The sequence below is a fragment of the Arvicanthis niloticus genome, chromosome X (assembly GCF_011762505.2).
Source record: "Arvicanthis niloticus isolate mArvNil1 chromosome X, mArvNil1.pat.X, whole genome shotgun sequence".
NCBI classification, from domain to species: Eukaryota; Metazoa; Chordata; class Mammalia; order Rodentia; family Muridae; genus Arvicanthis; species Arvicanthis niloticus.
In genome coordinates this window covers 99,391,299-99,397,072 of record NC_047679.1, presented here as the reverse complement: position 1 = coordinate 99,397,072, position 5,774 = coordinate 99,391,299, and the positions used below count along the sequence as shown (strand labels likewise).

General features: G+C 42.3%; 1 non-coding gene across 1 annotated transcript; it reads left to right on the top strand.

The window, feature by feature from the left end:
- The first annotated feature begins 4,732 nt into the window (after nucleotides 1-4,732).
- On the top strand, nucleotides 4,733-4,881 carry LOC117695617 (small nucleolar RNA SNORA48). The gene has a single exon (XR_004604668.1). It is a non-coding gene; the product is annotated as a small nucleolar RNA SNORA48 (small nucleolar RNA).
- Nucleotides 4,882-5,774: the final 893 nt, after the last annotated feature.

The following is a 5,774-nucleotide window of genomic DNA, read 5'->3' as shown; positions in this document are numbered from 1 at the left end:
TTACTCCTCCTCTTCCTCTCCTTACTCCTCCCACCTTAGCTCCTCCTACATATCACCCTTCCTGTTAAAATAAAACTTTTCTCTCAAAATACAATTAGAGCATAACTATACCAATATGTGTCAATAAGGTACAAGATAGACCTAATACCCAGTCCATCATTTTGTTGACTAACCAGAACCTCTGTCATCTCTCCTAACTCAAACACTTAGTTCTGAACCTGGCTTTTTTCTTAGCTTTAGAATGGATGTCAGCTGAAAACCATCCTTTCAAATCTTTTCTCTAAAAGTAAATAGCCAGGATTGGCTATGAGACTATAAGTCTTCAACCCCATCAGAAATCCAGAATGACTGAGTTAACTGAAATTATGGGAAGCACAAAGCATAGCTTCTAAAACTTAGCCAATTTATAGAGACCACTGAACACCTGTACAGTCCCAATACTACAAAACATTGGAGCATCTGATCTTCAGCCTTATGGCCCAGGATCATCTGACAGACCTAGTAATGCAGAATGATTAAGGGCTGATTACTCTGTCTAGGCAGATATAATCAGTCGACTATTCTGTAACTGTGTCCTTTTCTGGACAGTAATTTGTCTGTAGATGTCCAGATTACCTTACATGGATATTTGGTTTTGAAAACATCAGAAGTCCACAGAATTGACGTTATAAACATTTCTATATTAATGTTCATTTTGATTAGACACCTGTCTGCTCCTGACAGCTTCCTGTCTTGGATTCTAAGAAGAAATTGAGCATCTTTGGAGTTACTCCAGTGTCAATATTGTCTATGGTATCTTCTGCACCTGAGATTCTCTCTTCTATCTCTTGTATTCTGTTTGTGATGCTTGCATCTAGGACTCCTGATTTCTTTTCTAGGTTTTCTATTCTCCAGGGTAGTCTCCCTTTGTGATTTCTTGATTGTTTCTACTTCCATTTTTATGTCCTGGATGGTTTTGTTCAATTCCTTCACCTGTTTGGTTGTGTTCTCTTGTAATTCTTTAAGGGATTTTTGTGTTTCCTCTTTAAGGGCTTCTACCTGTTTACCTGTGTTCTCCTCAAATTCTTTGAGAGTGTTATTTATGTCCTTCTTAAAGTCCTCTATTATCATCATTAGAAGTGATTTTAAATCTGAACCTTCCTTTCCTAGTGATATGGGGAATTTAGGACTTTCTTGTGTGGGAGAACTAGGTTCTAATGATGCCAAGTACCCTGGGTTGCTGATGCTTATGTTCTTGCTTTTGCCTTTCACCATTTGGATCTCTTTAGTGCTACCTGCCCTGTTTCTGACTGGGGCCTGTCTTTCCTATTCTCTTGGTTGTATAAGAACTGTGTGGGGTTGGTGTTACTACTGGGGTTAGAGCTGGGGCCCAAAATCTGCTCAGTGCACAGGCACAGACCAGAAGGAACCAGTGCTGCGGGCCAGGAGTGACTTCCTGGGTCCTAGAAGGTCCCAGGTACTCCTTGTTTGGGGCGGGCGTTGCTGTGTGCTTACCTAAGATACTGCCCAGGTTAGAGCTCCTGGGAGTCCTGCTTCCTCTGGGTTCTGTGAGATTGGGGGCAAAGCTGCTGCCTGGGATCTGTTCAGTGATAGGACCCATACCAGAAGGCACCCATTCTTATTCAAGTGTTAGCTCCCAATACATAGAAACACATTTTCCTTGGACCCTCACTGGCCATACATATCAGGAACCCAGATATATTTCCTACCAGGCAACACACAATCACCACATCCTTCTAAGAACTAGAGAGGACAACAGAAACCAAGGGAAAAACATTCACCCAACCAAGATAAGACTGTATATGCACCTAGAATTGAACACTCTTCTCAAAACCCAGATGCCTGGATGACAGTGTAAAAACACAGTCAACAAAAGCCAGAATAATATGTCCCCAATAGAGTCCAGAAACCCTAACAGAACAGGTCCTAAGGATTACAACATAGCTGAAGTACAAGAAAAAGACTTTAAAATAGTCCTTATGAATATGATAGAGGTCCTTAAACAGGAAATAAATAAATATATGAAAACACAAATAAACAATGGAATAAATGAATAAAACAGTCATGACCTGAACATGAAAATAGAAGCAATAAAGAAAACCCAAAAGGAAAAATTAGAAATGCAAAATTTAGGAACATGAACAAGAACTTCAGAGGCAAGCCTTACCAACAGATGGAAGAGGTACTCTCAAATGTTGAAGACACAATAGAAGAAGTAGATACCTTTGTCAAAGAATTAGAGGAAGGAGAAGACTTCCAGCTCAAAGGTCCAGAAAATAATTTCCACAAAATCCATAGAGAAAAATGTCCTAACCTAAAGAAGGAGATGCCTATAAAGGTAAAAGAAACATACAGAACATCAAAGAAACTGGATAATAAAAGAAAGAACCCTTGGAACATAACAATTAAAATATAAAACATACAGAAGAAAGAAAAGTATTAAAAGCTGCAAGGATAAAAGAACAAGTAATACATTAAGGGAGACCTGGTGTGACCATTTTAATATCTGACAAACTCCAAACCAAAACTAATCAAGTGCACACCCAAACACATGTGCAGATACACACATATGCATTTATTTATTCATTAGTTTTATTTATTTATTATATATTTATTTATTTTTATTGGACATTTTATTTACATTTCAGATGCTATCCCCTTACCCCATGCCCCACCCAGGAACCCCCTATTCCATCCCCCCTTCTCCTGCTTCTATGAGGATGTGCCCGCACCCCCCCACTCCCACCTCCCCACCATCAAATTCCCCCACACTGGGGCATCCAGCCTTCACATATCCAAGGTCCTCCTCTGCCACCTATGCCTGACAAGGCCATCCTCCCCTACCTACACAGATAGAGACATGGGTCTCTCTCTAGGTGCTCCCAGGCTGGTGGTTTAGACTCTGGGAGCTCTGGTGGTTGGTATTGTTTCTCTCCCCATGAGGTGGCAAACCCCTTCAGCTCCTTCAGTCTTCTCTCTAATTCCTCCATTGGGGGCCCCTTGATGAGTTCAATGGTTAGCTGTGAGCATCTGCCTCTGAATATGTCACACTCTGGCAGACCTCTAAGGATACAGCTATATCAGGCTCCTGTCAGCATGCACTTCCTGACATCCATATCAGAGTCTGCCTTTGGTGACTGCACATGGGATGGATACCCAGGTAGAATGGTCTCCAGACTGCCCCTCCTTCAGTTTCTGTCACACACTTTGTCTCCATATTTGCTCTCTTGAGTATTTTCTTACTCCTTCTAAGGACAGAAGCACCCACACTTGGTCTTCCTTCTTCATGAGCTTCCTGTGGTCTGTGAGTTGAATCTTGGGTATTGCAAGCTTCTGGCCTAATGTCCACTTATCAGTGAGTGAATACCATGTGTGTTCTTTTGTGATTGGGTTACCTCACTCAGGATGATATTTTCTAGTTCCATCCATTTACCTAAGAATTTCTCGAATTCATCATTTTTAATAGCTGAGTAATACTCCATTGTGTAAGTGTACCACATTTTTGTATCCATTCCTCTGCTGAAGGACATCTGGATTCTTTCCAGCTTCTGGCTATTATAAATAAGGCTGCTATGAACATAGTGGAGCATATGTCCTTGTTATATGTTGGAGCATCTTTGGGTATATGCCCAGGAGTGGTATAGCTGGGTCCTTATTATTTATTTATTTGAGACAGAGTTTCACTGGTATTTGATCTTTAGCTTGTTAATTATCTCTAAATCCACACACCTATGGATATCTGATTCTTGATAAAAGAGTCATAAATATACACAGCCATTTACTTCCATGAATGGTGTTGGTCAAACTGGATGGTTGTATGTACAAGAATTAAAATAGAGCCATAATTATCTCCCTACACAAAAAATTAACTCCAAATGGATCAAAGACCTCAGCATAAAACCAGTTATACTAAACCTGAGACAAGAAAGTGGGAAATAACTTTGGCACAGGAAAAGACTTTCTGAAAACAACACTGTTAACACAGCACTAAGATCAACAATTAATAAATGGGACCTCATGAAATAAAAACGCATCTGCATGGCAAAAGACTAGATAAAGTGGAAGCCTACAGAATGGGGAATATATATATAATGTATTTATTATATATAATAAATTATATATTTAATATATATTGAATCAACACACATCTAATAGATGGTTAATATCCAAAATATATAGAGAGCTCAAGAAAAAAAACAACCCAATTAAAAATGGGGTACAGACATAAATAGAGACTTCTCCAGAGAGGAATCTCCCAAGGCTGAGAAACAGTTAAAGAAATGGTCACCATCCTTAGCCATCAGTGAAATGCAAAACGACTTTGAAATTTCATCTTACATCCATTAGAATGGCTAAGCTCAACAAAGCAAGAGATGAGGAAAGATAGCTCATGCTGGTTCCGATGAGGATAAGGAGAACATCCATTGCTGGCGGGGGTGCAGAATTCTACAGCCACTCTTCACAGTAATCACTTTGTAGAGAAATCAGTGTGGTGGTTCCTCAGGAAGATGGGAATCAGTGTACCTCAAAATCCAGCTATACTACTTGTGGGCATATACCCAAAGGAAGCTTTGTCCTACCACAAGGACACTTGCTCAAACATGTTCATTGCTGCTGCAGTCATAATAGTTAGAAAATGGAAGCAACCTAGATGTCCCTCAACAGAAGAATGGATAAGGGAAATGTGGTACATTTACATACTGGCTATTACTGAGCCGTTAAAAAATGAAATCTTTCCTGGAAAATGGCAAAAAGACACCTTCTTGGTGGTGGTGTTTTTATATTATATTAGTCAGGGGTGGAGCAGACAGCAGTACATTGTTCACCCTAGCTTGATGCCTGGCTTGGTGTCCAAATCTGTCTTATGCCTAGGACTCGTAAAAATAAAGGAGTAGAAGGAGGAGGAGAAGCAAGAGGAGAAAGAGGAAGAGGAGAAAGAGAAAGAAGAGGAGGGGGAGGAAGAAGAGGAGGAGGAGGAAGAAAAAGAGAAGAAGGAGGAGGAGGAAGAAAAGGAGGAGGAAGAGGAGACAACCCTGTGGACTGCATGCCACTCACAGACCTGCCATCCAGTGCATGGCAGAGGCAGTCTATAGACACCCACTTGCCACCAAGCCATGCAACAAGGATAGAGAATGTCACCTAGGGGCCTACCAGCTTCGTGGTCAACCTGCTGCTGGAGCCACCACAATGTGTGAGTATGTGGTGTCAGATGGGAGAGAAAGAGAAGTGGAGCAGCTTGAGCATTAAGAAGAGAGTGGTGGAACTGCCAACTCGGGGTTAAGAGGTGGAGCCTGTTATGTGTGCCCATCCCTGCCACCTGGGGCCATAGTGAGGCCCTAGCTAGAGCTGCCACTGAAGGTTATATCTGAGGCCATCACTACTGCAGCAGCTGAGATCAGTGTACAGAACATAGAGATGTCCCTGACCAGGACAGCCAGTAGGGACCCCGTGTATGTCCAGAGGCCCTGTCCCCGGGCATTCCGGAGAGCTGGCTCCATTTCTCACTTGGGATGCAGCACTAGGAGAGCAGGCCTTGTGTCTCACCAGGCTGCACAGTGGTGCTGATCCTGGTGGCAGGGTTATGGGTGAGCTGATGGCTCCAAAGATGTATGTGAGTGTGGGAGAGCTGGCCCCATCACTCATCTAGTGTGAAGTGGCACAAGAATATAGGTGATGCCCCACCCCACCCCACCCCTCCTCACCTCTGGCAATCTGGAAAGCTGCCCACGGGTCCTAAGTGAGGGAGAGAGAGCTCTGTCCCTCACCAGCTGCAG